Source organism: Pinus tabuliformis, chromosome 2_1 (genome assembly GCF_031772625.1).
Source record: "Pinus tabuliformis cultivar Carrire ecotype Pingquan chromosome 2_1, CPIR1, whole genome shotgun sequence".
Lineage (NCBI taxonomy): Eukaryota > Viridiplantae > Streptophyta > Pinopsida > Pinales > Pinaceae > Pinus > Pinus tabuliformis.
In genome coordinates, this window is record NC_142299.1 from 729,678,843 (window position 1) to 729,691,499 (window position 12,657).

Genomic DNA, 12,657 nt, shown 5'->3' on the forward strand with positions numbered 1-12,657 from the left:
TGTGATTCTTATGGTTGTTATATCCTTTCTATTTTTGTTCGTTATATGTTGGTTATGAGTATGTTTTATGACAAACTTGATGTATGGCTCTCATCATGTTTTGATTAGAAAATGAATGTACAATGAATATATGACCTAATAGATCATAATTAATCTATTGTGATAATTCATCAATGCTTATTTACAAATCCCATATAAGTATGAGACCCCTATGCTCAAATATATTGTTATGGCCTATAGATTACATATTTGTGACATGTTTCACGAAATGCTTGTCATGGCTAGTAGGGGTTAGAACAAGTACTTTTACAAATGATTGCATTAATAGAATTATTCAATTTTTATTTACATTTTCTGAAGGTTTCATGAAGTTCTAGGCAGTGGCCTCAGACCTAACCCTCAAAAAGTGGCTCAGAATCCAGGGTCGCTAGCACAAAATTTGCTAGAAAAGTCCATAGTCATTGGCATGCCTTGTTGTGGGAGTGAACGAAATCCCTCATTCAGATGTCTGGATTGTCATGGGAGTAGTTGGTGGTCCAGATAAATAAAATGTCAAGTTGTCTTAGGGGTTAAGCACTTGGAAGGGTTCGATTCCTTCTAAATGGTCTGTAGTTCCTGAGGAAGATCGGATTGGTTTGGTTTTGTCAGTTCCATTTCCTTAACTATAAATAATGAGTTGAATAACATCATAGTAGACTCTTGTCACATGTTTACCCAAGCAGACCCGTTAAATTGGGTAAATGTGGGAGGAGGGTGATTTGATAACTTGTGCATTGAGGTTGAATTTATACTATCACCAACATAGATCCATCTTGACCCCAAATCTATCAAGCACCTATAGGGATCAAATCTCTTGGAGTGAAAACCTTTTTACAGGGCATAAGTGGGAAAAATATTTCACGTGAAGGGATTTGATCCCTCTTAGAGATTAATAGAATCGAGTTTAATATGAATATATGTCAAGGCTAGTTTAATAGTTTGTAGTTAATAACATATATGATCTTAGTTAGGCCAGTACTTTCAATATGCCTATATGTCTGTCTATTTTTTAATAGGGATTCTAGAGTTTTAATTTAATTATCAATAATTATGAGGTGGATAGAAGGGATTTAACCTCTAAAAATATTCTATAATATTCTTAGTAGTAGTCATAAATCAAAGGTTGATATTTATCTCAAAAGTAGTTACACTTATTTTTTTAATTTAAATTAAATTTTCAAATTTAGAGCAACATGTGTTATGATTTTTTGGGCATGTGATATTACTAAGGAATGATATCGTAACAAATCTTATTGAGAGGCTTTTTCATTCGAGTTGAATGGTATTACTACCTTAGCACATTTGAATGTGATTCCTTTGGGATCATATAGTATGCTTTTGGGTATGGGCTAGTTGTATCTTCACATGAATAAGGTGAATTGTTATGATAAGGTGTTTGAGTGCTTGGATGACAATGGAGAACATATCATCTTGCAGGGTAAGAAGAAGGAAACATCAGTTAGAATGGTGACAACTATGCATGCATAACGCAGTCGTAGAAAAGGGTGTGTGTTATTTGCAATGCATATTTCTAGTGATAAAGGTAAGGATGTTGAGTATGTAGAGGTATTGAGTAGGTACCTGATCTTGCAATAGTTTTAGGATGTATTTCCTGTAGGGATTTCAGTGTTGTCGCATCACAGAGAAGTGGATTTTTCCATTGAGTTAGTACCAAGGAAAAAACCAGCATCGAAGGCACCATACAGGATGAGCATTCCATAGTTAGTAGTGATGAATTTAAATTTGACGAAAATTATTTACAAGGGATACATTAGGCAAAGTGTATTGTGGTAGGGTGCACAAGTGCTGTTTGTGAAGAAGGAGGATGGTACTCTCACACTATGCATTGACTAGAGGCGGTCAAACAAGGTGACCATTAAGAACATGTATCCTTTGTTGAGGATTGATGACTTGTTTGATCAGTTGAAGGAAGCATCAGTGTTCTCGAAGATTGACTTGAGATCATGATACCATTAGGTACACATTAAAGAAGAGGACATTTACAAGAAAGCTTTCCCAACCAGGTATGGGAATTATGAGTTTTTTGTAGTCCAATTTGGTTTTACCAATGCTCTAGTTACCTTTATTTGCTACATGAATAGTGTGTTGCGTCCTTATCTAGACAAGTTTGTTACTGTATTTATTGATGACATATTGATATATTCTAAGCATGAGGAAGAGCATGCCAATCACTTAGTAGTATCATTGAGATTGCTAAGAGAGAATCAATTGTATGCTAAGCCCACTAAATGAAGTATCTTTAAGACAAAGGTACATTACTTGGGGCATGTTGTCTCCAAGGAAGGCATAGCAGTGGATTCAGAAAAGATAAGAGCTATCATAGAGTGTGAAACTCCTAGGAATGTGCATGAGGTAAGGTCATTCATGGGGTTGGAAGGTTACTATACGAGGTTCATTAAGAACTTATCATGCATTGCATATCCTATTACATCATTATAAAGGAAAGGTAAGAAATTTGAATGGACAAATGAATGTGCAACAAGTTTTGAGCAATTGATGCAGTAGTTGACAAATGCTCTAGTGTGAAATATTTCAGATCCAACAAAGAGTTTGTGGTGTGTAAATATGCCTCCAAGAGAGGACTTGGTGGAGTCTTAATTCAATAAGGACAGGTAGTCCACTATGAGTGATGAAAATTGAATCGGCATGAGCAGAATTACCTGACACATGATCTTGAGTTGGAAGCGCTCATCCATGCATTAAATATGTCGAGACATTATCTTCTTGGCAAGAGGATTGTATTGATGAGTGATCAAAATGGATTGAGATACTTTTTTGACCAACTGATTCTGAATGCCAGGCAAGCTAGATGGTTGACCACAATTAGTGAGTTCGACTTTGAGATCAAGTGCATGAAGGGGAAAGAGAAGAGGGTTGCAGATGCTCTTAGACGGAGGATACAGGGAAATCATGTAGCAACAATGAGATCCTATGCGACAAATTTACATGATCATATTTTACAGGTAGGATAGGAGGATGACATGTAAATGGAGCTGATGCACAAGTTACAACATGGTACAAGTGGTTAGGATGTGGACTATCATCTTACAACAAATAGTTTGGTCAGATTTAGGGACAAGATTTATGTGCCAAAGGATAGTGAGCTCAAGAAGACTATATTGCGCGAGTTTCATGAAAAACCATATTTAGGTCACCCAGGATACTAGAAGACATTGACAATAGTGAAGAAATTTTGTCATTGGTTGAATCTAGAGAAGGAAGTGGCAAAGTTTGTGGTTAGATGCTTAGAATGTCAGCACGTGAAAGCAGAGTGTAAGCATCTCGAAGGGTTGCTTCAATTGATACTGACTCCAAAGTGGAAATGGGAGGTCATCTCCATGGATTTCATAAAAAATTTGTCGTTGACATAGAGAAATCAGAATTCCATCATGGTTGTGGTAGACAGGTTGACAAAGGTAGCACACTTCATTCCAGTAAAATATACGTATTCAGCTAGTGATGTGGGACAAGTATTCATCAGATATGTATTGAGGTTGGATGGTATTCCAAGGAATATTGTGTCAAAAAGGGATGCTAAATTCACTTCCAAGTTTTGGAAGTCGTTGTTTGTAGGTTTGGGGATAGAGTTGGGCTTCAACACAACTTATCATCCACATAAAGATGAACAGACAGAGAGGGTCACCAGGATATTGGAGGACATGTTGAGGATGTAGGTGATTCATCAATAAAGGAGATAGGAGGAGTAACTTTAATTTGTTTAGTTCACTTATAATAATGGTTATCAGGTGTCACAGAGGATGAGTCTGTTTGAGGCACTCTATGGGAAGAGTTGTAAAACTCCCATCATTTGGAGTGATCCAGTGAATAAGGTGTTGATTGGAATGAATATCTTGACATAGATGGAACATGAAATGCATGTAATAAAGAAGAATCTAAAGGAAGCACATGATAGATAGAAAATTTATGCAGATCAGAACAAGATGTTTAAGGATTTTAAGGTTGGGGAGCATGTGTATTTGCACATTAATCCCAAGAATAACTCCTCGAGGATTGGATCATGTGCCAAGCCGACACCTTGGTTTTTTGACCTTTCAATATTATTGAAAGGATTCGAACAAAAACTTATGGACTTGGACTTCCATCGACAGTGAAAGTCCATGACATTTTACATGTGTCATTGCTTAAGAAGTATGCTAAAGATGTTGATCATGTGATTTGCTGATATGTATTTCTAATGGATCCATAAGGTGAATTCCAGCTGAAACCTCAGTGTATTGTGCAAATAAATATGCTCATGCTCCGAAACCGAGCAACTGAACAGGTTAAAGTGTAGTGGAAGCACTTTGGGCTCTATGAAGCTACATGGGAGATGGTAGATCAGATGCGGGCTATGTATCCTTCTCTATTCACTGGTTGAGCGAATGTTTTTGATATGTGTTTTGGTATATGTACATATGCATATGGATGTAAATATCACCATGAGTTGTGTTTTCAAGCTCCAATAAGCGAAATGGGTGTCATGTCATTATGGTTGTCATGATGTTATGTTGTCGTGCTGGTTTGCTTCTCAGCAAATTAATCACTGTAAATACTGCAATGAGCTAAGTTATAAAGCTCCATGAGCCATATGTTTTTTTATTTTTAGTAGGATTTTTCGGTTATAGGTGGCATTAAACACCAAGGATATTGGTCACCCAAGGGGGGGGGGGGGGGGGTTCTGTAACAACGCTAGTAAAAATTCCATGTAATAAAGTTAATAAAGGTAAAATAATAACAAAGGTCATGGGACACGTATTCCAAGTTGAATTTTTGGAAAAACATCCTGGCGAGTTTTCATTTGGTTTATTATGCCTAAAGGGAATTGGAAAAGGTAATGGAAAAGGATTTGAAAATGAATGAGGCATTAATTGAATTTTTATTTATGAAAATAATGGAAATTAGGAGAAACGGAGGGTGAAAAGTCACAGGTTGCATGTGAGGAGGAAAATGAAGAAAATAAAGTCCTCATTAATAAAAAGGCTTTTGAGGATCAGTTAGTACCTTTTGTCAGTTTAGTTTTGGAGCTTGTTGGTTCACTAAGATGACTTTATAAATCAATCTTAATCCTACATTAATATGTCAACCTGGGACTCATCTTTATATCTCAAGGTTGTTAGCACTGTTTGTGTGATAAAAATCAAAGATTGGGATGCAATTAATTAATCCTAAATCCTAACTAATCATTGAAGAAATAAATAATTACTCAACAACTCATTAACTCTCGAAATTCAAATGCAAAACAAAAGTTGTTCTATGATTCAATATTGGAAAGATAAATCAATTGCAAACTATTTTTAGACAAAGATCTCAATATAATATTCCAAATGCCAAAAGGAAATCAAACTGAATAATTGAATCCAAATGTATTAAAGCGAACTATTCAAATCATGATAATCACAAGGAGCATCCAAAGGTAGAAATAATGAATTCTATAATTGCGAAAAGCATAAGAGGAGAGAAAACAACAATTAATTACAAGACTTACTTTACTACGAATTATAAAAAGGACATTAACTGAGATGTCAAACTTAATCTATCTCAACCTGTATAAGGAACAACGATGTAAATATTGACAGGAAAGAGTAATTAACATAATACAATTGATCAGTGGATCTTCCAGGGACCGAGCCCAAGGCCTCTAGAAGGAACTGCTATAGAAACTCAATGCACAGATTTAATGTGCAAACTCCATATTCTTCATTGAATGTCAAAAATAAATTACAAAATCACCACAACCCTTAAGGTTGAATCTGTATTCACAGTCTTGCTGGAAATTAACAATAATAAAAATTTATAGTTCTTTTTCATCTACTAGCATTATATATTCTCTATGAAATGCTAGCAAATCAGAGCTTATCCTGAGGATCAGAAGATCCTCAGGATTGCTCAGCTGAATAATCATATTTTCCATGTCAATTCTGTGTTTTTCCTCTTGTCTTTAGCTTGGCCCGTGCAACTGAAATAACGACATCTTCCTTTCTTCGTGTTGTTGTCTTATCGAAAGTAACAACAATTATCCAATCTAGTCGTCCTGCACATAAACAAGAAAAAACTTAGGATTTTAATCCTAAAAGTATGTAACTTGTTCAACATTGTTCTTTATTCATTTTTCATGGTATTTTCTTCCAGAACATGTTCAAGACGAAAAAAAATTCATGAAAACCATATGCTTAGTCAAGTAAATGGGGAGGAAAAACATACATTTTCCATGATCCAACATACTCCCCAGCTTACCTTTTTGCATGTCCTCATGCAATAAGATAATTTAGATGCAACTGAGTCAAAGAATATGTAGGATATGTTTCTGCCTTGTAAAGTCAAAAAGCATTTTTATTTTTAAGTACTACAAAGGCTCGACCCTCATGATATTCTGATAGATCATAGGGGGATACCAAATAACAAGGGTTCTATAATGACATCCAATCCAAGTAAGACCCTCACATAGGACAATGTTAGCATATTGGAGAAGTCTAGTTGTAGTTGCCTTAAAGTTTCTCTAACCAAAGGGTTCTTGGTTTCTGACACTGCTGGGAGAAGCTTTCCACCTTTTCTTTATTTCAAACCTAACTTGATAACATCTATGTGGATGGGGCCCAAAGTAGACACAAACCCTTCTTGTTTCATAAACCTTTTATGTTGTATAAACATTTGCAGGGGCCTTGTAGGTTCACCTCTTACCCAAAGATCCATTCCACTTTCTCTCTTCTAGAAAATATCATGGGCCTTAGCCCCTTTGATTTGGTTTTTGGTGAAGGATATGAAAGCCTGAAATTGGAAATCCCCAATGAAGGGGTTGGGATTGGCATCCTTGTCATATTCCAGGGAAAAGTTGTTCAAATATAATTCACATAGAAAATGTTTCACATCCTCGTTCTATTTTCAGCAGAAAATATATAAAATCAACAGTAGAAATAAACTCAAAAGACTGACCATATCTAATAGCTTTAACTTTTAACAGCAAGTATTGTTCAATCAGAAAAAGTTTATAGTTTGTAGCACGCGAGCTACAGGCTAGTGCATCTGTATAAATAGAGGAAATAATTTCGATTTTCTCCAAGGCTTTCTGAAACTGTCCCTGTACTTCCTCCACTTTCTTTTGTTCCACTCTGAGACTGGCATAGGTCTCATCCTTTGTCATAGTCAAGCCATTAAATTTTTCAATAATTACTGGTATTTATTTAAAGGCACAACTTCTTTTTGATGTTGATGTAGAACTTGTTGTGACTCTTCTAGTTCTATCTTAAACTTTCGAATAGTAAACTCTACTACCAAAGGGGTATAAGGAGGTATGACCTCAGTCTGAGTAGTATTGCTGCAAGTTGCTATCGAATATGTTTTAATGGTTGTTTCCACTGTTGACATGAGAAAAAAAAGTTTCGTTTGAATATCTATTTGAATAGTTGTTTCCACTGTTGACACAGGAACACAAAGGTTTGTTTCAAGATCTGTTTGAATAAATTTTTCCACTGTTGACACAGGAACGCAAAGGTTTGTTTGAAGATCTATTTGAATAACTACCTCTATCAATTCCACAAAAGAAAAAAATTAGTTTGGGATTCTACATAACTAGTACAAACATCCTCTATTTGAGTCCCTACTGGACAAGTGCTAATGTTTTCTGTTTGTATTCTAGTGGAATTACGAAAATTCTCGCTCTCGGTTCCTATTGATTTTGACTCCACTTTCTTCTTATAAGATTTCTTAGAGTCCTTCATCAATTTCTAAGATGTTTTATTTTTCTTTTCAGTTTCTTATTTTTCTTATTCATCAATTCCAACTTATGATCATCTCTCTTCTTTTTTCTTACAATGAGTTTCTTCATTGAGGAAGAAGGACCAACAATAATATTCTCAAAAGTAGGAGAAGTTTCAAAATCGTCAGGGTCACGTTCAAGTAAGACTATGTCTCCTGAATTAGCTTATGGCTCCTCAACATTGTCAGGGTCTTGTTCAAGTAAGGTTGTGTCTCCTAAATTATCTTCTGGCGGCTGGCTTTCATCAGCAGAAAACTTTTGTCCTTCCAATTCCCATGTATCTTTGTCATTTCTAGAAGAAGGTAATATCTCTGTGTGGTGATAAATACGAGGAGAAGTAGAAGGGATAGGAGTAGGGACTTGTTCTTATGGATTCTTAGATTGACCTATCTACTCAAAAAAGGTTCCCAACTTTTCCAAGATTTGAGCCGCTTCTTCTCTATAATCTCGAGGAAAATTGACTCATTGGCTATCAGGGGATCCATGGGATGATCTCACCTCATCTGTGTCTACATTAGTTCTTCTCTGTTGGATTATTCATTTTTGGTCATGGGATCCCCCAAGAGTCGTTTTGGGGCTGAAAGCCCATATTTTGGTTAAATGTTGTAATCCAAGTGTAAAGACTCCACATTTTGTGGTCGCGAAGTGCATAGATGTTAAAATGTCATAGGGTTGTCTGCTCTTATTTTGGAAATGTAATGTCGGCTATAAAATATCTACCCGATTGTATAAAAAGAGCTAAGCTCTAAGTAGATAGAAAAGCAATGGCGACGAAGAGAGTCATAGCCTTAGAGCAAGAAGTCTAAGTCTTGGGTTGTAGTGTAGGTAGAGGCTCTACAGCTGAGTGTGCATAGGCCTAGGGTAGAAGTCTGCAACTGAGTCTGCAGACCCCTACAGCTGAGTGCGTAGGGTGGGTCGAGTATGTAATCATCCGAAATTATCAATAAAGAGAAGTATTCTACAATTTTTGCATCTTTATTTCGTGTTTATGCATCTTGTTATGTTGGGTATGAGTTCCACTTATAATGCTTATATGATGCACGAATGTATGTAAATGTGTTGGTTAAGTGAACGCAAGTAAGAACATCTATTTATGTGAAGCTAACTAAGATCGATTAATAAGATAAGTAAAACACTTAGCCTAGTTTGGGAGATATTGTAGTTTTCTGCCCTAGCAGCGCAAAAGTCCCTGAGCCGCAGGTTAGGGCTGCGCGAAAACCAATTTTACCCTTTCGCAAAGGTACTAAAGGGTGGAACAGAGGGCTAAGAAACCTGCGTGAAGGCTGGTATAGCCAGAATAAACTAACATCACAACCATCTCAAGGGTGTGGAAACTTGGTTCTAGCATCCCTCCATACTGCCTCAGGTGAGACTTTAGTCCTCACTTCGCAGGTTGATGTCGAAAGGGCCAGTAGTGTAGGGATTTGTTTGGCTAACTAACGTTGAACTTGATTCAGGCCCCCTCAAGCCAACAAATGATTCTGTTGCTAGGAATGGAATCTTCATAAGAGATGTGTGATGTTGTATCACTGGAACCCAACTAAGAAAGAAATCAAATACTGGTTGGATAGAAAGATCCATGAATTCGCGGCACAGGAGAATAGAAACCCGCGACTGTCAAAAGGTTGGACCGATACCTGTATACAGAGATCCATGAAATCACTTTCACCTCCTTTCCAGTTGAGTCATACGAGTGAATCGCGAAGCTAGTAGATAGCCAAGGAAGGTGGAAACTTGACGGTCCTATTATGTGGACCCTAGAGCTAGTGCAAAAATTGGAAGCATCAAAGGATAAGATCACTCGCACTATCGACCATTGGCTTGATTGCGTCATAGGAGGATTTGTGATTGAATTCATGGTCAGCACCTCAGTTAGCTACAGCGAGGCGGAGCGATGCTTTTTCAAAGGACTGCGAGGTAAGTACATAAAATATTTTGAATGCTTGGATTAAAATGTTGTTGTGCGAAAAATGGATTATGCAGTTACCTTGGTGTTCAGGACTATGTGAAGTGGAAAAATTTACAGAAACGAAGAAAATAAGGGTTCAGAATATAGTCCCTTGATTTCACCTCTGCGAAGAGACGAAGAAGGAATAGCGAAGGTCTCTCCGCGAAGTGCTATTCAGTTAATAAGATAAGGATTCCCACGAATATCACCTCCACCCACACCACCACTGACTTTACTGCCATCGCCTCCAACTTCGCCTGTACCACATCTGCCTCCACTGCAATTCAGTATGGAAAACACAATGAAGTTTCCTTTATTCAAAGGCTTGGGAAATGAGGACCTGGACCAATTCTGGTTCATTATAAGGGTTGTATGGGAAGCTTAATGTGTTACATATGATCATATAAAGAAAGAAACACTGGTTAGCGCCCTACAAGATCACACACTAACCTGGTATATTAAGTACTCTAATGATAACCTGAATGCTAAAGTAGCAGACATCCAAGCAGCACTAAATAGGGAATTTAGCAGGCCTAAATCTGAAGCATAGCCGATTGTGGGATTCAAGGAGATCGCAATGAAACCAGGTGAGACACCTTGGGAACTATATCAGAGGATGAAATGTATGATCTGCGAAGCCAACATGAACTTGATAGATGGACAACATCGTGAGTGGTTTGTGGCTTTGCTACTACCACACTTAAGGAGTGCGTTGTCGCAGTAGAAGATAACAACTCAAGAAGAGGCCTTGGAGATTTCCATGAGACTAAATGAGACTTCGATGTAGGATACTAATCTAGGGGTCCAGTAGATCCATGCGCAGCTGAAAAATCTGTGCCTTGAGATGCAAACCCTGAAGTAGGACGGGATGGTTCGACCGGAAGTATGTGAGGAGGTATGGTTCCAGAAATGCAAGAGTCAGGGTCATGACAAAGACCATTGCCCAGTCTTTGTGAATTACCTTGTAGGGGGAGGATTGATGCCTTTAAGGATGGAAGCTGAAGCAGGACCTAGCGTGACACTTGCTTTATGGTGCGCAATCTATCAGGTAGCCAGAAAGCATGCCACAAATAATTGTCACTTGCTACAGAAGTATGTGCAAGCACCGCAATAGTTGTTCTGCAACTTTTGTAGGTCGGTAGGGCATGATGAGCATACTTGTAGGAGTTATGAATTGATGATGGATAGAACTCCCACCCACTGCGTTCAAGCCGAAACGCGGCTCCTTGACCAGAATGCAGGGATGGTGCGGATAGGATTTCAGGGGCGCAGACGAGGCAAAGGCAGAGGAGGAACTTGTAGAGGTCGAGGACAGTTTATTTGCTACAATTGCGGAGGACTAGGACACTATGCCCACAATTGCACTAATCCAATGCATCCGTTGTGCAAGTATTGCACGCTGTTTGATCATGAAACAGAAGATTGTCTTACGCTGATAGCTAGGATATGTGACAAAGGGGCACTACCACCTCCCTTGACTCAAAACCTACAAATGATGAGATCTGAGTCACGCGAGGAAGATATGAACGTAAATATAGTGCTCCGGAGTGGAATCGTGACGACAGATGACAAGGGGAAAAAACTAGAAGACAGTAGATGGGTTCACAAGGCCCCAGCGAAAGAGGTTGAGTTTGATTTGGAGCACACTCGGGAAGCCTTCATGGAAGCTAAGAAGAGCTTCGTTGAGGCCTCTACCTCAGGAAGCAAGGATAAGCCTAAGCTGAAGATGGACCCTTCTATGCTCACAACTTTCCTGGAAACCTGTATGAAGTTACTGCGTGACAGTAAGGCTGTAAAAGGCCTACAAGAACTCATAAATAGATGCGCTGGAGCTGCACCAGGTGAGTTGCTTGTGGTACAAAAGATTGGAAAGCATAAAACAAGGATGGGATGGGAGATGAGACTAACCACACAAATGGGGGAATATGAAATGGATAAGGTCATTTTGGAGCTGGTGTCAGATGCGAATGTCCTACTGTTGAGCATTAGGAAAGGTATGTAATTTCCACTTATTTCTTTATCTTTTCCTTTAATTCATAACTTCTTTACATTCTAAGATGGGTATAGGATAAAGGATTATGATAAAGTTAAGGGGATTTGTGATTAACGTAAAATGACTAATTATTACCTTTTTCTATGCAGAAAATGAAGAAAATGGAAGATTGCCATTTCAGAGGAAAAGACAAGGCAAAACCAACTACTGTCCCTTTGTCAGGGAACCGCATCCAGATGAGGCAATCCAAATTGGAGCGTATGGGCCAGGAAAACGAAGAAGAAATGCCATATCAGTGAAAGAGGACAAAGAGATAACTAAAGGATAACAATATGGAAAATCCCTCAGGATCCTTTGACCTTGAGGGATTTCTACGTTAAGAATATCTGTATCCTTGGTATTTCTGCATGGCCACTATAAAAAGGGACATCGCTGCTAGCCCAAGTGGCAGATTATTGTTGATTGATGGAATTTACTGTTCCAATTTGAACTTTGATAATCGACTCTCTTTAAAGAGCAATCACTGTAACTCTATTTTTATGATTAATATATAAACTTCGTTGTTGTTTTGTTATCTGATTCTGGAGTAACCGCAGCAGCGCGTCCCTAGAGGCTAAGGGCCTGGCCTTAGTGGATCACTTGCTTTCTGTACCATTATTTTTTATTACAAGTCATTTGTGGTTTGATTTCTTTTAGTTGCTTCATTCAATAATCTGTTGTTCCTCATAATTTCATTTACTGGCTCTGTTATATTTAATTCATATTTGAATAGTAAGGTTATCATTTGCAACTGAAATGTTATGTTGTTGATTCTGAAATCATATCGCATAGCTATTCCTTTATAGATTGACATTACTATGTAACATTGTTGTTCATTTACTGTCCATTTACAAAGTAACATTG